This window comes from Panthera pardus, unplaced genomic scaffold (assembly GCF_024362965.1).
Source record: "Panthera pardus isolate Hobbes unplaced genomic scaffold, ASM2436296v1 HiC_scaffold_24, whole genome shotgun sequence".
Classification (NCBI taxonomy): Eukaryota; Metazoa; Chordata; class Mammalia; order Carnivora; family Felidae; genus Panthera; species Panthera pardus.
Window position 1 is genome coordinate 135,826,310 of NW_026526810.1, and position 21,627 is coordinate 135,847,936.

At 48.7% G+C, this 21,627-nt stretch overlaps 1 long non-coding RNA gene across 4 annotated transcripts in view; it reads right to left on the reverse strand.

The window, feature by feature from the left end:
• Nucleotides 1-2,979: 2,979 nt before the first annotated feature.
• The window catches only part of LOC109274577 (uncharacterized), a 33,106-nt gene continuing 14,458 nt past the window's right edge, over nucleotides 2,980-21,627 (reverse strand). The window contains exons 2-3 of one of the 4 annotated variants that reach the window (XR_002083706.2): nucleotides 9,762-10,427; nucleotides 2,980-7,306 (exon numbers count right to left, since the gene is read on the reverse strand). This is a non-coding gene — a long non-coding RNA (uncharacterized LOC109274577). Of the gene's footprint in view, nucleotides 9,661-9,761; nucleotides 10,428-21,627 lie in introns of all 4 variants that reach the window. The other 3 variants (XR_002083707.2, XR_008417368.1, XR_002083708.2) reach the window with 3 other exon arrangements.

The window sequence follows — 21,627 nt, forward strand, 5'->3', positions numbered from 1 at the left end:
GAGTGCCAATATGGAGACTTATTGTGTCCAGCCTTCCCTGCTCCTCTCCTCGACCTCCCTTGGGTGGATCTCTCTTGGGCTAACAGGGAGCTAGCCCCTGCTCCCTTCTATCACAAGGGCAGAGGTGAGACCCACCGGATGCAGCCTCTAGTTCAGCCCGTGGAAGGACAGGTCCAGCTGGCCCTGACAGGTCCCAGAGGGGCTGTTGATTCTGATACCCCCCGGTGGGGTGGGGTGGGGTAGGCTCAGAAACCGAAATCGGGGCTGGGAATGAGCAGGTATGACATCCCTGGCTGACAGTTCCTTTCTGTCTGCAGTGAGGCAGGGGTCATCTGCCTGTAAGGATCCTGCCCATGTGGCCAGCCGACCAGGTGGCGAGCACCTTGGTCTGCCCACGTTGCCACAAACGGGGTTGTCATTTTCAGCGCTGACTCCCTTATAGGGTCCCGAACTGGGCTTATCAGGCCTTCCAAGAGCTGGTCCTGCTGCTTTGCCCCTCACCCCCAACTGCTGCAATCAAGTGGCTCCCTGCCCCCTAGCATCCTTGGCCCTTTGATCTTCCCATTCACCTGCCTGGAGAAGCCCACTCCTTTATGAACCCCACGGGAGAGGTGTCTGCTCCTTTGTCCTTCTGTTCCTCCTGATTTGGGGGCGTCTCTCCTCTTTCTTTTTTAATTTTAATTTTTATATATTTTTCTAGAGGTTTATTTACTTCTGAGAGTGTGAGCAGGAGAGGAACAGAGAGAGAGTGGGGCAGCAGATCTCCGAAGCAGGCCCCGCACTGAGAGCAGCGAGCCCAATGCAGGGCTCGAACTCAAGAACTGCGAGATTGTGACCTCAGCTGAAGTTGGTGGCTCAATCGACTGAGCCACCCAGGCGCTCCTAATTTTTTATTTCTATTAGAGAGTGTGAGTGGGGGAGGGGCAGAGGGAGAGAGAGAGAATCTTAAGCAGGGTCCATGCTCAGCGCAGAGCCCAACTTGGGGGTCGATGCCACGACCCTGGGATCATGACCTGAGCCGAAATCAAGAGTTGGATGCTCAACCGAGCCACCCAGGCACCCCAAGTGTCCTCCTCTTGAAGCCTCAGTTTCCTCATCTGGAAAAATGGGCGTAGGGAGGGGACAGTTGAACCAGGTACCACTTGGCTTAATGTGGTTTTAAATTCTTTCACTGGAGGACAGATGGACTGGGGTCCAAGTGCATTATTCACTAGAAGTGCACAATGAACGAGTTACTGGAAACTTTACACATTGCAGCCCCTCGTACCTTCTCCAAAGTTAGGGCAGACAAGCATATGCATGTTTTACTTCACTGTGTCTCAGCGAATGTGTGGTGGCAAATCATAAAGCAAAGTTCAGTGTTCAAGCTGCTACTGGCTACATAATGAGAACGATCTAAATTTATAAGCTGCTTCACAATTCCTCTGAGCAGCACTACAACTGCAGATGATCTGCTGCCTACAAACTCAGAACCCCTTCAGCAACTCTGCCTGTCATTTAGAAAGACAGGATGGGGGCACCTGGCTGGCTCAGTCGGTGGAGCACGGTGACTCTTGGTCTCAGGGTTGTGAGTTCAAGCCCCACATCGGGCTCTGTGCCGACAGCTCAGAGCCTGGAGCCTGCTTTGGTTTCTGTGTCTCCCTCTCTCTCTGCCCCTCCCCCGCTCATGCTCTGTCCGTCTCTCCCCAAGATAAATAAACGTTGGGGCGCCTGGGTGGCTCAGTCGGTTGAGCGTCCGACTTCGGCCCAGGTCATGATCTCACGGTCTGTGGGTTCGAACCCCGCATCGGACTCTGTGCCGACAGCTCAGAGCCTGGAACCTGCTTCGGATTCTGTGTCTCCCCCTCTCTCTGCCCCTCCCCCACTCACGCTCTCTCTTTCTCAAAAATAAACATTACAAATTAAAAAATAAATAAAAATTCCCCCTTTAAAAGAGAATCGTTGGTGAACGTGAACGTCCCAATTTTTGTCCTTGTTGAGTAAGGATGGCACAGTGAGGGGAGCCAGGCTCACGGCGAGTTCTCTCCGGATTCAGATCATATGTGTCAATGATAAAGAGGGACCGCATGAGCAGCCGTGTTGGCCACCCTGCCTAAGATATAGACGTTATCGATAATGTTGAACTGTTTCACCACATACATATGGGTGTCCTTAAGTGATGGATGTTTGAATTTAAGTAAAGACCTGGTTAGCACATGGATTCTGTGACTTCTTTTTCTCGGCACGATGTTGACTTGTGCACCGCTCCTTTCTCCTGCTGCAAAGTATTCTACCACAGGGCTCCACGACAATTTGTACGTCTGTTCTGTCGGTAGACATCTGGGTTGTTTCCAGACTTCTGCTATTGTAAACAGTGCTGCTATGGATATTCTAGTAATGTTTTCTGGTTTCGCTGGGTATTAAACGCATCGATTTTAGCAGATACAGCCAAATTGCTTTCAAAATGATGTTATCAATTGACACTCCCAGCAGAAAACGAGTCTCTCTCAACCCACTGTCACGATCACCTGGTGTGCCATTTGAACATTTTTTTTGCCAGTCTGGTGGCTGTCAAATGGTACCTTGTTGTCTTTATGGGCACAGATCTGAATCCCTGCTCTGTTGTCAGGCTCCGGGGTCTTGGGGAGATTAATTTCTATGGGCCTCAGTTTCCTGACCCATGAAGTTCCCCTCTAGATAAATGGACTACTTTCAAAGACCTATAGACCCTGACATTGGGGGGGGGGGTCCTCCGGAAACCGCTGGGTCCTCACCCACAAACCATGAAAACTTTCCAGTCGGTATTTTAGTGTCTCCTTCTCTTGTTCTAGTTCTGAGCCCTGGGTGTGGCCCGGCTGGCAGCTGTGAACGCCCTGATGACCAAGGGAAGGTCAGTCTCTGCCTGTCCCTCTGCTTCCAAGACCACCCAACACTGGGGTCACTGCCCCCTCCTGCTGCTTTCTTGTCCCACGCCTTTTTTCTACATGACACACACATGTATCATCTTTAATTTTTAAGTTTATTTATTTGAGAGAGCAAGTGGGGGAGGAGCAGAGAGAGAGAGAGAGAGAGAGAGAGAGAATCCCAAGCAGGCTCTGCACTGTCGGTGCAGAGCCCGATGCGGGGCTCGACCCCACAAAACCGGGAGATCGTGACCTGAGCTGAAGTCGGATGCTCAACCGACTGAGCCACCCAGGCGCCCCCACACGTGTAGAATCTTTCCCGCCATCTATGAGGGGCTCCCGAAGAAGCAGAGGACACCCACTGTGTCTAACCAGAGGCAAAAGGGACATCCCTGGGCACCAAATGTGACAGTCCCTCTGTGGCTCAGCTCCTTCTGTGGCTCATTTTGACTTTTGGATCAAGTCCAGAGTCTTCAGCACCGCCTTCCTGGGGCCCTACCTCCATTTCCCTGCTCATCTGCTGCCTCTACCAACTCCCAAGACCCCCGCATGCCGCCTCCCAGCTGTGTTCTTTCTGTGAGCAGGTGCTCAAGGTGTGGCTCTGGGAGCCGTGGGAATGGTATTGTTTTTCTGCCCTTTCTTCCCATAGCACTTTTCCCCTGCATGTGTGGTAGCCCTGTACCGTGATTATGTCATGTGCTCTCCAGGCAGGGACCTGGTACCCTCTTGGGCATTGCTGGGGCCTGGAGTGGGACCCGAGGAGCCACTGCTGCAAAGAAAGAAGACTGGGCAGACAAGGGGAAGAACAAGAAGGTCACTGTTCTGCCATTCTGTGGCCCTCACCAGGTGGGCTGGATGGCTGGTTAACTTAGGAAGAAATGTTTATTTTAGAGTGACAGTGTGCAAATGTGAGCAGGGGAGGGGCAGAGAGAGAATCTTTTTTTTTTTTATGTTTATTTATTTATTTTGAGGCGGGGGGAGGGAGCAATCAGGGAAGGGGCAGAGAGGAAGGGAGAGAGAGAGAATCCCAAGCAGGCTCTGAGCTGTCAGCCCAGAGCCCGATGCAGGGTTCCAATTCACCAACTGTGAGATCATGACCTGGGCTGAAATCAAGAGTTGGACGCTTAGGGTGCCTGGGTGGCTCAGCAGGTTAAGCGTCTGACTTCAGCTCAGGTCACGATCTTATGGTTCGGTTTGTGAACTGGAGCCCCGCATAGGGCTCTCTGCTGTCAGTGTAGAGCCCACCTCCAGTCCTCTGTCCCTGTCTCTCTCTCTGCCCCTCTCTGGCTCTCTCAAAAATAAATAAAACATTAAAAAAAAAAAAAAAGAGTTGGATGCTTAACCAATTGAGCCACCTCGGTGCCGAGAGAGAGAGAGAGAGAGAGAGAGAGAGAGAGAGAGAATATCTTAAGCAGGCTCTAGGCTTAGCACACAGCTGACATAGGGCTCCATCCAGGACTCTGGAATCATGACCTGTGAGGAAATCAAAAGTTGGAGGCTCAACTGACTGAGCCACCCAAGCGCCCTTAGGTAGAAAAGTTTAGAATAGTTAATTTTAAGCCTTTGTCCGTGCACCACTAACAATATAAAACAATGTAAACAATTTCAAGCCTTGGTCCATGGGCCATTAACAATATAAAACAATGTCAACGACAGGAATGGCTGATCTCGTAGAACTCTGTCCCTCTGCCTTAGCTCCAGCTGAAGCCTGAGGACGCGGCGGGTGGCGCCCAGGGACCTGGAGGAACCGACAGCAGGGAGATGAGTGGTGGATCCTGAAACACACGCCCAACGCCCGAGGAAGAGTCAGGACTTTCTCTGGGCGCCAGTGAACAAGAGCCCTGATGGCAACACAAACCCCACAGAGCCATGGAACAATCTGCTGGTAAAGGTAAGGCCAACCCTGGCGATGGTGGTGCCGGGATTTCTCTAGGCATAGTAGGAAAAGAGTTCAAGCCAAAACAACTGGAGGCCTGCCTGGGGATCGTGGCCACCGAGTCATCCGGACTCAAGCTGGCGACAGAGCAAAAAACACTGGCTGGAAGGAAGGGGGGGAGAGAGGCTTTGTGGCGGGAGACTACCCCCCACCATTAGGCAGAGATAGATCTAACACCTGTACTGAGCACCTGCTGCGTGCCAGGCCCTGTAGGGGGCACTGGATGAACGTGGACCTGGCCCAGCAGGGCACACTCTGGCTTCCATAGACTTTCCCTGTAACCATCAGGTGGACTGAAATACACGGTATGTTCTCTTCCTACTTGAAAAGCCAACTTGGGAACCCAAGCGTGGGTCTGAAAGGCAGACTGTCGCGATCAAGGAGCTGGGTGACTTCACGGATGCTGTTTGGCACATACCCGCCTCCCGAGGGACTGAGGAAGGTGGCACTTGTGCTGTGGGGCGGGCGCTGGCTCTCGGTCCGGGCTAGAAGGTCAGCAGCCAAAACCAGGACGTGTTTATTTTCCCGGGCTCCATCACAGCTGTTCTGATGATGTAGGCGAGCTGCACTGAAGGGCGTAAGGTTCCGGCTGGGTTCTCAAGTTGGTGGCTCCGGGCAATCCCCCTTGAAAGTCCCTCAGGAAGGCACCTCACCGGGGCCATACAGGCCGCCTCTTTGTAGCCGAATGCAACAGATTCTCCGCCAGCCTGGAATGGGTGTCGGTGCTTCTGTGAACTCTGGAGGGGGTGGGGGCGCACACTGGATTTTAGGGGCCAAGCGGTCCGAAACCCAAGGCTCTCTGCTCTTGGAATCACACGAGGGCGCAGCTGACGATGCCCAGGGCGTCCGCACACAGGGTGGGCGTGATCCCCGCGCAGGTGACATAGCTGTGCCACGCGCAGACTTCAGGGAGCCGAGTGCCTGCGCGGGTCAGTCCCCGGAGATCACGAGCTCTACTCGGTATCGAGGGGCCCCGGCATCAACCAACCCGGCTCACATTCCGGCTCTGCCACACACTTGCCTTGTGAGAGTTTCTCATCAGTCGAATGGAGGTAATTGTACCTACTTCCTGCGAGTGTTCTGGGGATGCAGTTCGATGAAGTACGGACAGTGCCTGGTACGCAGTCAGTCCTCAGGGGCAGTGTGAATGTGCCGCCTGGTTTCGTCTCAGAAGCGGCACCGTTACAAAGAGCCTCTCGGGAGGGGCTGCCCTTCTCATCAGGAAGAAAACCGTTCTGGTGAACAAGCCAGTATAAGCAGGGGGGGCCCTCCCGCCCCGAGCAGGCCGAGTTTCTGCCGAGCGGCCCGGAGGCCCCGGTCACCGGCCGGCGGGGTGGACGGCCGCCGTGTGCCCAGTGCCTGTTCCTCCCTGCTCTTTGTTCTTTGGTCTCACGGGGCACTCCTCACCCATCCTAGCCTGTGACTCCGGTGGGGCGACCCATCTTAGCACCTCACCCTCCCACAGGGTGGGCACCCGTCCCCTGGCTGTGGCGACCGGTTCAGGAAAGGATCAGACTGCAATCGGACCCATCAGAGCCCTACGCTGGGCCTCTTCTGGCTGGAATTGGTGGGAAAGAACACGTGTTCCTTTTCATCTTCAAGGTTATACTGAAGCCCCCGGGGAGAGGTGGAGAGACGAGATGGCTGGTGAGAAGCTTTCGAAGATGCAGGCAGGGAAGCCCCCCTGCCCCCACATCTTCCGTGGCTCGGGCGGGGGAGACACTAACCCGTTTCGTTTATGATGAGTGTGTGTGTGTGTGTATGTGTTCCTGTTTCTGGCAACCAAAGGAGCTCTGAATGGTGCACCAGGGCTCCCAGGCGTTTGCTGTCTGGTGGGTGGGTGTGGGGAGGACCTCAGAATGATTTTCTTAAGAGAGGCTCAGAGTGCCTTACAACCTGAATAGACGAACCTTATTTGCTAGTGAGGCAGGATTCCTGGGTTGGATAAGAAAGGAATCTGACTAATGACTCTTAAATGCTATTGACATTCAGTGGCAGACACTCCCGGTTGTTCAGTCATTTCCAACAGCCTCTCTCTGAACCGCTGGGAAGCTGAACACACACTGTACTACTTGCTTTTCCAGCCTCCAAGCCGGCAGGGTGCCACGTGACCTGGTCCCAGGAGACAAGGCAGAAGTGCAAGTCTGTCTCTGGTGGGGGTGTGTCTTAAAATGCTTTTCTATTATGATTTGCCTCAAAGAATTTTTAGAACTTAGCGGCTGTACAAAAATAATGAAAAAACAGCAGATTTTTTTAATTATAAAATTTCCAGTTTCTTTTTATTCTGGATAAAAACAAACATAAGAAAGTATTTCAAACTTTCCAAAATAATTTACGGCGTAGATGAAAGAACGGACAGTAGGCATTGCGAATGCCTGATATTCCTTCTACGAGGCAAGAGATTTCATTCAACCTTCATTTGACACACACTGATCTAGGTCTGGGGACTCCAAGATCCGTCAGACCCACTTCCTGTCCTGGGACCTCACTGCTGGGGAGACAGACCCAAGAATAGGGAACTGTAAACGCTGACGTAAGTGCTATGATAAAAATAGGCTCAGGGTGTTATGGGAGCACAGTGAGGGCCAGAAGACTTTCCAATGACAACGACACCTGAGCGGAGTCGTCAGGGCCATCTGGTCGGGGCAGAGGCAGGGCATGCAGACGGGGGCCCTACGCGTGCAGAGGTATAAAGGTGAGGAGCGTGGGGCGGGAGCAGCGCGCTGTGCGGGAAGGCGGCCTGTGCAGGAGGCAGGGTCCGTCCGGAAGGCCTGGGCCTGCCCTTGGGGAGTGTGGCCTCTGTCCTACAGGAGACAGCGGAGGGGCAGGGAAGGGGATCTGGGTATCAGTGTTGTAGTGGACCTTTGCAGGATGGTGGACCTGGGATGTGAGGACTGCAAACCCGGGCGCAGGGAGACAATTAGAAAGCTGGTGCAAGGGTCCAGGTGGAGAGGGGGAGACGCCCGTGAACCAGGTGCCTGGCACGAGTCATTTACACCCCACCGCACGGGCGTGAGATTCACCTCCTCCAGCTCCCTGTTTAGAAACAGACCTCCGGACCGATGGTTCTTGACCTCTGGAAACACCGGTCCATGCAGCCATTCAATTGCTCCTGGAAGTTTTTTTTTGCTATTCTCATAGAATGGATATCAAAATTCATTTTGATCAAAGTATTTCATTAGCTTTTGACTTTCAGTGGGCAGAAAAGAGCCACCATTTAATCAAGAACCTTTTGTTCTGTCAGCTAATATCAAGTGAGGAGCTTCTTTAAAAAGAAATCCTGATTATACCATCATGAATAATCATGATGGAGATAAAAAGAGAGAAGTAATAGAGGAGTCCAGTGCGCCGGCATGAGCTCCCTGTTGAGCTAATTTTTTTGAGAGGATGAACAAAATATAGAGGAAAGGAAGCATAATCAGAGATGAATCCTGGAAAATGACACGATCCTGAAAAACACTGTCAGGAAGACTATGCTCTGGTTTGCTGGAAATCCCAAGGGAAACAAAAAAAAAAAGGCCTTTACAGTTACTCTTAGAGCAAGAAGAACAAAGGGGCAGATCCACGGCTTAGGGGGTGATGCGAGAAGCCAGACACCCTCCCCTTCATTTCAGCAACGTTCAGGCTCCCGACAAGCTCGGTCCTTCCAGAGGGCCTGGGGATGGGGACCCTGGAAGCGACCGATGCGGGTGGGGGGCAGGGTAACAACCAGCACCCCCACGCCACACTGTCGTTTTTCCACGTGGAAGGACTTCTGGCATTTCCACAACTATACGGAATTCTTAACCTTTCGGAAGCATTGATTTCCTGTGGCTGCTGAAACGAATTATCACAAACTGGGGGGCTTAAAACAAGACATGCATTCTCTCACAGTGCTGGAGGCCGGACTCAGGCTAAGGGAGGATCCTTTCTGGCCTCTGCCAGCTGCTCCTGCTCCAGGTTTTCCTCAGCTTTTCGGCTACACGGCTACGGTCTCTTGCTACGGCCTCCCTCCATCTGTGTGTAGCCTCCGCCTGTGTGTCTCTCTCCTCTGCCTGTCTCTTTAAGGACACTTGTCATTGGATTTAGGGTCCACCTGGCTAATCCGGGATGATCTCATCTCAAGATCCTTAATTACATCTGCAAAGACCCTGTTCCCAAATAAGGTGACACAGATGTCACGGGGCCACCATTCGACCCACTGCAGGATCATAAACCGCTTTCAGGATCTGATGAGAGCTCATGAACTCTGCATCATGTCAAGTTCCTGGAAGCTGAGGCTGAGACAAGGGTTCTTGTACAAGTAATGTATGGAGGGAGCGCCCCAAGAAGGGGCGTGAGGAAAGCAGGCTTGGCAGGGGACAAAAGGTCAGCAAGAAGTGGCCTCAGCTGGAGAATAGCTTCCTCCTGACCTCCGAGATGCCCTGGAGCGTGAACTGCACTACAGCTGTTCCCATCTGGAGGCAAGAGGTGGCCTCTGTACCTCCAAGTCCGTCAATTTCCCCTGGTGGGGGGCAGGTGTCGTCTCTCAGGCCAGGAACTCCCTTTAGGGCAAGGAGGATTCAGCGAAGGAGTGGGGAGATAGGAACACTCACGGCAGCCCTTGGGGGTGGGTTACAGGGATCTATCTGGCCAAGGACCTACAACATCTACTACAGGCTTTCTACAAAAATGCCACATATGGGGCGCCTGGGTGGCTCAGTCGGTTAAGTGTCCGACTGCGGCTCAGGTCATGATCTCGCGGTTCGTGGGTTCGAGCCCCGCATTGGGCTCTGTGCTGACGGCTCGGAGCCTGGAGCCTGCTTCCGATTCTGCGTCTCCCTCTCTCTGGCCCTCTCCTGCTCACACTCTGTCTCAATCTCTCTAAAATAAATAAACATTAAAAAAATTTTTTTAAAGAGAAATACCACACACACACACACACACGCACACACACACCATTCAATCTCAGGGACTTCACAGACCCTTTAAAGGCATGGAATCCAGGTTGCGGGCTTGTGTCCACTTCTAGTCTCTTATCCTACCTTGCTCCCTTTCCTCCTTTCCCAGAGGAAATGACTGGTGGTGTCTGGGAGGCGGATGGAATCACTCCTCTTCTGCTTGCCCACCTGCAGAGCCAGCATCCTGCCCTCAGGAGGGGCCTGCTTCAGGGCGGGTGAGATGAACTCACAGTCCCTTTGGCCACAGATGCACAGCCCTCCTTTCTAGTCAGCTTTTCAGTATGAAAGCTGATAGCTTTATCTCCACCTGTCCCGCTCCTACGTCTCTCAAGTAGTTCTGAAGTCAGGCAGGGACACGAGAGACTGTTTACAAACCTCCTAAGACCCCGAGTCATCTCGTCAGAGACAGTGTCCCCCTTGAAGCATGACCTGTGGGCTGTCAATTCACGGACTGCCACCCGACCCCTCGCCCCAGGACATGGCGCTTCCTCGCTGGTGAAGCTGGCCAGCAGGGCGGTCGGCTGACCTCAGTGTGCGCCGTGATGGACAGAACTTCCGTTCTGGTGCCGACGCGCGTCCTCGCACACCGGCACTTCGAGTGGCACCGACAGAGGCGGCTGTAGGTGAATCTGGGAGGCTGAGCCCAGGGGGGCTGATGAGACAGGTGGGCACAGACTGAAGGGTTCTCATCTGAAACAGGGAGAACACGGTGACACGTTAAAAAGAGGCAAATCTGGGGCGCCTGGGTGGCGCAGTCGGTTGAGCGTCCGACTTCGGCTCAGGTCATGATCTCACGGTCCGTGAGTTCGAGCCCCGCGTCGGGCTCTGGGCTGATGGCTCAGAGCCTGGAGCCTGCTTCCGATTCTGTGTCTCCTTCTCTCTCTGCCCCTCCCCCCTTCATGCTCTGTCTCTCTCTGTCTCAAAAATAAATAAAAACGTTAAAAAAAAATAAATAAAAATAAATAAAAAGAGGCAAATCTGACTCAAAATAATGCAATGGTAACAAAAATGATCAGTGGGTTCGCCACCACCGCTGTGTCGCGGGCTTGGATCCTGGAGGCCCGATAGGGGCGACGGACGGGCACGAGGGCTGTCTGGGGAAGGACGCAGAAGTACTTGCGGGAAAGAGGACACGACAGAGTGGAAAGCAGGGAAGGTGGTCCAGAGGGAAGTCCTGGGAGCCAGATGTGGGAGTGAGTTCGTGATTGGGAGCAGAACAGGGGGCTGGTGCGTTCTGGAGAGCAGCCGGTGTCACGGCCCTGGGCGGGGGGCGGGGGGGGGGTACTAAGAAGGGAAGGACTGCCACAGAGGGTCCCTCACTGGCCCGGGCCCCTTGGAAGGTTCTAGCAATATGCTCCTGGCTTTGTAAATTTTGAAGCATTAAGCTATTTCGCTGCAAATGGCCAACACCCCCGTCTGTCTCTGCTCCATTTCCACTCCTATCAGATGGCTACACTTAGTTTAGGTGTGGCGGGCAGCTGCTGACAAGGCTCGGTGGCTTCTCTGGGTGGTCAAGGGTGGGGGCAGAGGTTTCAAGGAGAAGTGAACGGGTCCTAGCGCGCCTGGTGACGGACATGTGTGAGGTGTGGGGGGGAGCAGGTTTGAAATGCATGAAGCCAGGAGGTAGCTGGTGGAAAATTCTCCCAGCTGCCATGGTATGAGAATATAAGTGGAGGATTCGGTTTCTACCAATGCTTAATCAGAACGGAAGATCTCTTCTTTCGGGGGGCCTGGGGGGCTCAGTCGGTTCAGCGCCCAACTCTTGATTTCAGCTCAAGTCATGATCCCAGGGGTGTGGGATTGAGCCCCGCGTTGGGCTCTAAGCTGAGCGTGGAGTCTGCTTGGGATTCCCTCTCTCCCTCTCTCTCTCTGCCCCCCCCACCTCCGCTCCCACTCACCCTCTCTCTCCCACTCTCTCTTCCCCTCCCCTGCTCCCACTCGCCCTCTCTCTCTAAAATAATAAAAAAAAAAATCCCTTTTGTTAGGAATATACTCAGTAACACTGTGAATGTAACTATAAACACATCACACAATTTTTTCTGCTTGGAATTACATAAAATAGATTTGATCACAATTCCTGTGTCCTCTGCACAAACCGGCAGCAATACCGCAGGTAGCCAAGTACATCTGTGTGCCAAGTCTTGCGTTCTATACATCGCAGTCTATTGGAATGCAAGCCTGGGTGCCCGATGCACCTTAGTCTGATGAATTCTGGCCTGCTAAACTGTCCCAGAGGCAGCAAAACAACCTCAGAAACAAGTGCTCTGTGACAAACCTCCCACACATTTTCATTAGTATGTCAAAGTATGAATTATAAGAACAGTTTGATAACAATAATGTGGTGCAATATAGCACAGTGGTTGAAACACATTTGAATCGTTATTTGTATTCTTAGTTTCAGATCAATTTTGTATATTCTTTCCAGATTATTTTTTAATTATTTATTTATTTTTGAGACAGGGAGAGACAGAGCATGAGCAGGGGAGGGGCAGAGAGAGGGAGACACAGAATCGGAAACAGGCTCCAGGCTCTGAGCTGTCAGCACAGAGCCCGATGCGGGGCTCGAACCCACAAACCGCGAGATCATGACCTGAGCCGAAGTCGGACGCTCAACCGACTGAGCCACCCAGGCGCCCCTCCAAATAATTTTTTTAAGCTTATTTACTCATTTTGAGAAAGAGAGAATTCCAAGCAGGCCCCGCATTGTCAGCACAGAGTCTGATATGGGGCTTGAATTCATCACCTGAGCTGAAATCAAGAGTCAGACACTTGACTGAGCCATCCAGACGCCTCTATTCTTTTCAAATTATTTATCACACCGAAATTCAAATATGATAAGAAGGTAAGCTAAGGGAAGCAAAACGCATGAAGTGAAAAAAAGATGAACAGAAAGTTAAGAACATTACAATATAATTATAAATATAAAGTACAATGATCACTGTATCACAGTGGACACAAAAAATTCTTACGGTCAAAATCGCGAAGATAAGGAAAAAGTTATGACAGCCAAGGAAAGTACATGATGAAACTTAAAATCATAGAGATAAAGATTATGAGAATTAGGACACTGCCATACAGGAAACAAAAAGGCAGAAGAAGACATAAAGAACAAGTTGGTACATTCAACAAAATGTACATGAAAGCCAGCAGCAGCCTTCTGGTGAATGTGGTAACTTCACCATAATCTTTCATTACGGCCTTTTACAATAAGGATCATATTTTTAAAGTTAGCAATTATACTTTTTTGTTTCCAAAAGCTCTTCTTTACACCTAGGTTATTTGTTTTTTAGAAAGAGAGAGAGAGAGCGAGAGAGGGCATGGGGTAGGGGCAGAGAGAGAGAGAGAGAGAGAGAGAGAATCCCAAGCAGGCTATTAGCACAGAGCCGGATGTGGGGCTCGATCTCACAGACTATGAGATGGTGACTCGAGCCAAAATGAAGAGTCAGACGCTTAACCGACCGAGCCCTTACAGCTAGGATTTTCACTTGAGCAGCTATGGGAGTGCTGGTGCTGCCATTTATGGAGACGCAAAGGACTGGGGCAGAAGGACTTGGAGAGAGGACCAAGAGTCCTGTACTGTTTTCCGTCTGAAGGAACTGGTAGCACGACCGGATCATAGGTGACACAAACACTTCTAGGCTGTCAAACAGCTCATTAGCTTCCTATGCCTTTCCTTATCTTTTTATACATGTACTACCTTAAAGCTGTTTGTGGCAACATGGAGATGGCCTGCTCAGATCCCCTTCTAGAAAGGACCAGCTGCCCAGATGCATGGAGTGGGGTTAAGCTGACAAGCTCCATCTCAGCTTTTAAACAGAGGTCATACGATTTCTGGGGCATCTCCCAGCCAATGATTGGCCAGACATGGTAGCTAAGGGCACTCTCTTTATGGGCAGTCCCTAGTCAATGACTCAGCCAGACAGCAGTACAAGGGTCTAGCCATTTCCACCAGACGCAGGACCCCTCCATCAAGGAATCTGCTCTAGAGCTCCCTACCGGGCTGGCTGGGACTCTACCAGGTCTGCACTGCCATCTGATGGCACTCACCTTCACAGGTGTTATTCTTCAATAAACCTTTTGTAGTCCTAACTCCATCTCAGCATCTGCTTCCTGGAGAACCCAACCCGTGACACTATTAGAGACCAAAATACAACCTCCTTTTTCAGCTCTGTGCCATGTATCAGTAAGATCATAGGAAAGATTAATTTGGAATATGTATTAGTCAGCTATTGATACAATAATGCTGAGTAACAAACCACAGAAGCTCAGAGGTATACAATAAGCATTTATTTCTTGCCCATGCATATGAGAGTTAGCTGGGGTGGCTTGGCCTCAGGCTGCAGGTCTATGGAACAGCTCTGTTCCAGGAGTCACATTCTAGGACCTGGGCTGAAGTCAGAGGGAAGCTCTGCCTCTGCCAATCGTGGCAGATTATTGGAGTGTAAGAGAGCAAGCCCAAATGCCCATTCACAAGCACATTTCAAGCCCCTGCTCCTATCATGTTTACTCACATTGACTAAAGCAAGTCACATGGCCAAGTGTGAAATGAAGGGGTAGAGAAAGACCTGACGACCTGGAGGCCATGGCAAAGGGATTGGGGACTATTATGGGGACTGATAATTCACCTACTCCCAGGAATGGTTCATCAAGTCGTTATAAGACTCAACATAACCAGGGGCACCTGGTTGGCTCAGTCGATAGAGCATGTAACTCTTCATCTCAGGGTCACGAGTTCAAGTCCCACATTGGGTGTGGAGCCTACTTAAAATTAAAAATTAAAAAAAAAAAGATTCAACATAACCATACTTAGCTCCTACTTCCCAGTTATGCATCCGTTCTGGAATACTATTAATGCCTACTTGCAGGGTTTTTTCTGGGTTTAAGGCACATAGAGCTATAGAGATAACTGGATAATTATAAGATTCCTGGGGGACTCCTAAAGATTATTCAGATTAAAATATTTTCTGGATGTACAAAGGCAAAATCTAATGCTCCTCTATTACCAATGTCATATAAAGATTGAACATGCTTCCTAGCTCAATGGAATCTGTTTTAACATTTTTGGTAGAATATATACTGTGAATCTGCATTGTTATTAAATAGCTGTTTCAGGATATATACATTTAAACTACTTTATTGAGGGATGTTTGACACACAGAATGCTGTACTTATTTAACTTAATGGATATAACTTGGTAAGCTTCAGGATATTGATGGACATTTTTCTAACGATAGCCTTGATCTATGTCCGTGTGGACAGTGTAGACATCTGATCAATCATGTTCTAGTGTTCTTGAATCTGATCTACTACATGGATCATAAATACCTGTCTTGAATCTGTTTTCCAAACTTATAGGATTATTAGAATATAGCAGAATGTTCAGAATTTGTTATTACCTTCATAGTTCTTATTATGATCTAAAATTATTTTTTTAATTAATTTATTTTATTTTTATTAAAGATTTTTTTTAACATTTATTTATTTTTGAGACAGAGAGACACACAGCATGAATGCGGGGAGCGTCAGAGAGAGAGGGAGACACAGAATCTGAAACAGGCTCCAGGCTCTGAGCGGTCAGCACAGAGCCCGACGCAGGGCTCGAACTCACAGACGGCGATATCATGACCTAAGCCGAAGTCGGATGCTTAACTGACTGAGCCACCCAGGCACCCCTAAAATTATTTTTTTTAAATGTTTATTTTGAGAGAGTGTAAGCAGGGGGAGGGACAGAGAGAGAGGGAGAGAGAAAATCCCAAGCAGGCTCCACGCTGATGACGTGGGGCTCGATCTCATGATATTATGATCTGAGCTGAAACCAAGAGTCCGATGCTTAACTGACTGAGCCACCCAGGTGCCCCCAGATACTTTTAAATTACCAATAGATGCTACTGACTTCCTGTTACGGTAGATGCAGATTTAGCTCTTTTACCACTTACAACCCCAACCATTACATGCCTCCCTTTTTGGATAATTTCCAGTTATTCTGTCAGTAATTGCCTTGCGTTTATGTTTGCATTGTTTTGTTTCATATGAACATTTTTCCTAAAATCTCCAACAGATCCTTCAAATACCTATCAATGTAACATTTTCAGAACACTTACATGCAATGGATCACCTATTAATTTCCTAGACCCCTCCTTTTCACAGCCTTCCGTCCTTCTCCAACCTAGGCCTGTTGCACATCCTGGCGATTCCTTTTGCTGCTCTTCTCAGTTAGGATCCTTACTTCCTAGATCCCACGTCTTCTTCTTTCTTGCTTTAGCTCGTGGTTTTGCAGAAGTACATTCTCTGGGGCACATGGCAACTCTGGGCAAGGATGCCGGCGGTTGTGTCAGCTGGTGCAGCTGTTCTGGAGAGCCATCTGGCAGTTTCAATCAAATGAAGACTCTGTGAACCTTCTGACCTAGCAATCTTGCTCCTGCGCACATATAAAGGCAAATGCTCACAGGGGTCCACACGAGGACATGTACGAGGATGGTTGCTGAAGTACTGTTTATGTATTTGTGTGCATAAAGATTTCTGCAGATAACTGTATACCTTGCCACTCCTTAATAGCAGTCTTTTTGGTTGATGCTGTTGGATTTTCTAAGCACTTGATCATATCATCAACAAATAGCAAAAGTTTTACTTTTTTCCCAATTTTTATACATCTGATTTCTTCCTCTTGTCTGATTGCTTTGGTTAATACTTTCAGTACAATATTAAATGGTGGTAGAGATGGAAATCCTGGTCTTGTCCTGACTTTAGTAGGACAATGGGCATTTCATTTAAATTTCATTACACAAATGGATTTCATTTTTACTTTTTTTTATTTTTTATTTTTATTTATTTATTTTTAAATGTTTATTTATTTTTGAGACAGAGAGAGACAGAGCATGAACGGGGGAGGGTCAGAGAGAGAGGGAGACACAGAATCGGAAACAGGCTCCAGGCTCTGAGCGGTCAGCACAGAGCCTGATGCGGGGCTCGAACCCACAAACCGCGAGATCATGACCTGAGCCGAAGTCGGATGCTTAACCGACTGAGCCACCCAGGCGCTCCTACTTTTTTTTTTAAATGTAAATCCTATACCCAATGTGGGGCTTGAACTCATGACCTCAATATCAAGTCATATGCTCTACCAACTGATCCAGCCAGGTGCCTTTCATTATGATTGTATTTTTAAGTTTCTTTTTAAATTGTGGAATGATTCCTACATACATATAAACATACAAAAGAGTGTATATAAAATACATATGTATGATTAAAAAGAAGAATAAAGCCAATACCAGTGTCCCATCACTCAGGCTAAGAAACAGCATTCCTAGAGGTGTCTGGGTGGCCCAGCCAGTTGAGCTTCCCACTCTCGATTTCAGCTCAGGTCATGATCTCACGGTTCGTGAGTTCAGACCTCACATCTGGCTCTGCACTGACAGTGCAGAGCCTGCTTGGGATTCTCTCTCCGCCCCCTGCGTGTGCCCTTTCTCCCTCAAAATAAATTAAAAAACCCCAAAACGTTACTAGGTCTTGGGAGCTCCCTAAGGTCTAGGTCTTAGCTCTCCCTAAGGTAGCTATCATCTTGTCTCTTGTGTTACCATTTTGTATTAGATGGGGGGTAGGGTGGAGATAAAGTGCTGTAGCAAAGATATTCAAAGATATTGCATTAGGAAATGAAGTGTTTCTTTTTCACATTTAGACTGATGTGAACAGGCCAGGTTGGTGGGGCAGCTCCTGCTCTGAGCGGTCATACTGTCTGTGTGGCGGACGCTGTGTCATTGGCACTTCTGGGTGGCAGCCAGCAGTAAAGGGAAAGAAAAATTACGGGAAAGGCACCCTAGAGTTTTAGACCCACACCCAGAAGGAGCACATCACTTCTACTTAGGCTCATAAACGAGACTTTTGTCGTACAGCCGTCCACATGCTGCTCAATTACAACTCTGTAACCAGGGGAGATGGGGAGAATGGGTTTTGGTAGACAAAACCCATCACTCATTCCTTTGATTTCCTTTGTAGTTTTACCACCTTTGTGTGTACCTTAACAGGATCTTTCAGTAAACAAAACAAAAAACTAAATGGCAAGCACGTATCTACTTGTGTTAAGGGAAAGGCAACATTACCACTATCCAAATGAAGGCTTCCAGGAAAATATAACTAGAGGGCTCCATCATAGTCTGGCTTCTGCTTCCCTAACTGCTTACAGGACCCCTTCTGGGTAGGATCAGTGGGCAATGGTGCCGAAGAGTTCACACAGCAGGCCCAAGACCGCACTCCTTAGAAAGGTCTATTTGCTTGCAAGGTTGGCCCATGGCTGGTATCTGGAACTTGGATCTTAGAAGTGTTCCATCATTCTCTAAATGGGAAGAGTAGCCCTTCGTGCAAAAACTGTGCAAATGTAGTTTTTACGTTGAACACCTGCTTTCCTTCTGGGACTGTGGAAGTTTGGTATATGCCTGTATGACTGGCCTCCAATAAAAACCCTTGGTGCTAAGTCTCTAATGGATTATCACAAATTTGTTGCGGGAGGAATTAAGCATGTCCTGGGTGACTCCACTTGGAAGACTCCGGGCTCATACCTGATTTCCTCTAGACTTTGCCCATGGCCTTTTCCTTCACTGATTTTGTGTCCATTCACTGTAATAAAGCAAAACCTTGAGTACGACTATGTGCTGAGTTCTGTGAGTCCTCCTGGCAAATCACTGAACTTGGGGGTGGTCTTGGGGAACGTCTGCAGCAAGGTTATGAAGCCTGGGAAACACAGAGGTCACCACAGTTGGAGCGTTTGACTGGACTGTGTGTCTCTTAGGGACAGTAGCAAGACGAGTGGGATCTGCTGTACTTTCCGCTCCTTAGTTCATTCTGCTACTCCTGCTCAGGAGTAGGTCAGAGTAGAATTATTTCTACGGTGTGAAATGAAGGCTCTTAGTTAATGCTGGTGGCAGGGAATGGAAGGGAGGGCAGGAAATTCATTAGTAGAGGGTCCAGGCAAACCGAGTACAGATGAGGATCTGGGCCAGGACAACCAGGGCACTCTGTCCCTAGACAAAATGGTACGACAATGGCAGTGGGCATTGGCACCTGCTCCAATCTGAACTGGCTGCCCATTACAGCTGATGCACAACTATTATCACCATCTTCCTAGGGGTCCCCTATGTCTTTCCCTCTTGTTTCTGTACTGCTTGCCTTTCTTGTTTTGGTGGAGCATATCCTCTCATGCCTTCCTGGGAAAGGGTACATGGAGGGTAAACTGTTTGGAGACCTTACATGTCCAAGGTCATGAACAATCCACTTGATTGATGGCTTTAGTTATAGGCTGGAAGAGACTTTCCCTCAGAATTTTGGAATTATCTCTCCACTGTTCTCTTTCATTCAACAAATTTTTATTGAGAACCTAACGCATGCCTGGCAGTGCTCTAAGCACTTGGGATACATCTGTGAACAACAGAGACTAAGATACAGAGAGACAGAGTCAAAGGGCTTATATTCTAGGTGGAGTTCTGGCTTTTGGTGTAGTTGCTGAGAAGTCTGAAGCCATTCTGATTTCTGATCCTTTGTGAGGTTTTCTCTCTCTGCCAGCTCGTGGGATCTTCTCCTTATTCCAAGTGTTCAAAGAGTTCACAACGTTGTGCCTCGTATGCATTTATTTTCCTCCACTTTGCTGGGTACTCGGTGGGCTCATTTGCCCTGTAAATCCGTGTCCTTCCGTTCCGGACATTTTTCTTGAACATTCTGTAGATGATTTCCTCCTCCGGTGTTTGGATGCTGGACCTCTCAGGGTGGCACTCTTTCTATCTCCTTCTCCTAGGATTTATCTGGTTGCTCTTCCTGGGAGACTTTCTCAATTTTCCTTTTCAACCCTTCTAGTGTTTTTATTTCTGCTATCTACATTTTTAATATCTAAGAGGTTTTATTTTCTTAAAAAAATTTTTTTTTAGTGTTTACTTTTGAAGGAGAGAGACACAGACACGTGGTGGGGCAGGGGCAGACACAGAATCCGAAATGGCTTCAGGCTCTGAGCTGTCAGCAGAGCCCAACATGGGGCTCAAACTCACGGACCCCAAGATCATGACCTGAGCGGAAGTCGGGCACTTAGAAGACTGAGCCACCCAGGTGCCCCGAAGTTTTTTTTATTTTCTAAAGTTTCTTATAAAAATGTCCTGTTTGTTTCATAGATGTAATATGTACTTATCTGAGAATGTCAGCATGTTTTAAAATTTTCATCTTCTTGCCTGTTTTTTCCAACACTGCTCCCCCCCCCAACCTCCTGCTCCCCGTTCATTTGTTTTGATCTCCAAAACTCATGTTTAGAAGCTTTTCTCTGATGTCTGGATAATCATTGGTTGCCTGCTTATGATTAAGAGCCAGGGACTAAAAAACATTTTTGGAAGATCTGAGCATATGGTTTTTAGGACTTTGAGACTTTGGGGTCACTGTAGGGTATTTTGTATGGGCCATTTGTTGGGCAAACTCTTATGCCGGTATCTTGGGAATTGTCAGACTCTCCAGAAAAGAATCTTTTAAAATTTCTGCATGGAGAGTAAGATTTAGTTTTCAGTGCCGGCTTAGTGAGGAAAACAGGATGAGGACCCCAGCATTCAGTAATCACATGCTCTCTCTTAATCCCCATTTTCAAGATACTACTTGTGACCTTAATTTAGCCTAGTATCCCCTGTATAGAAACTCTTTTGTTTTGCCTTTTCCAGAAAATAAAGGGTTAGATATCTGCAAGGATGAGAAATCTAGATTTCTGAGGATAAACTCCAAGAAGTGGAGTTGCTGGATTCAAGAGTACATACATTTTCTTTTCTTTAAAAAATTTTTTTTAACGTTTATTTATTTTTGAGACCGAGAGAGACAGAGCATGAACAGGGGAGGGGCAGAGAGAGAGGGAGACACAGAATCGGAAACAGGCTCCAGGCTCTGAGCTGTCAGCACAGAGCCCGACGCGGGGCTCCAACTCACGGACCGTGAGATCATGACCTGAGCCGAAGTCGGCCGCTTAACCGACCGAACCACCCAGACGCCCATACGTTTTATTTTCTTAATGTCCATTTATTTTTGAGAGACAGCAAGAGAGCGTGAGCAGAGTAGGGGCAAAGAGAGAGGGGAACAGAGGATCCAAAGTGGGCTGACAGAGAGCTGGATGCAGGGCTCGAACTCACGAACCACGAGATCATGACCCAAGCTGAAATCACACGCTTAATGGACTGAGCCAGCCAGAAGCCCCAAGAGTGCATACATTTTAGATTTGTTTTAATCGCTGGCAAATTATTCTTTATTGAGCTTGTATCATATATACCACCACCAGCAATATATGAGAGTATGTTTCCTCATACCTGGTAGTCACCAAACCTCTTGACTTTGAAAAAAGGTGGGAGATATTTTATCTGTTATCTTAATTTACATTTTTCTGAAGTGTGAGATTGAGCATCTTTTCATGGTTGAGAGACATGTTTCCATTTTTTTCCCTCTTAAGTGTTTGCTCACATAACCTTTGCCCATTGCATTAACTGATTTGTAGGAGCTCTTCACTTTTTCCCAGTTTCTTGTTTGTTGAATTTGCTTATAGTGGTTTATTGGAAAGGAAAACTGTTTTTGTTTTTTTTTTTTTAAACAAAGCTCTTTTATTTTCCATGCAAAGGCGAGTCAGAGAATTTACATAAAGGTGCGAGATGGGCAGCAGAGCAGGGAGCAGAGAGCTTCCAGCGTGTGGCTTGGGTGATGCTGCCATGGGAGCAGGGCCAGGGCCCCCTCCATCCACCGGCTGCCTACAGCCTCCTGCTTTCCCTGACAGGGGAGAGCCAGGGAGGCAGCCCCAGCCTCCACTGTGCCTGCCCTTCCCGAACTGCCCCGCTAGCAAGGCTTTGGGCCTGGCCTGAGCTTCATCATGGCTGAGTTTGGGGGTATTAGAAAC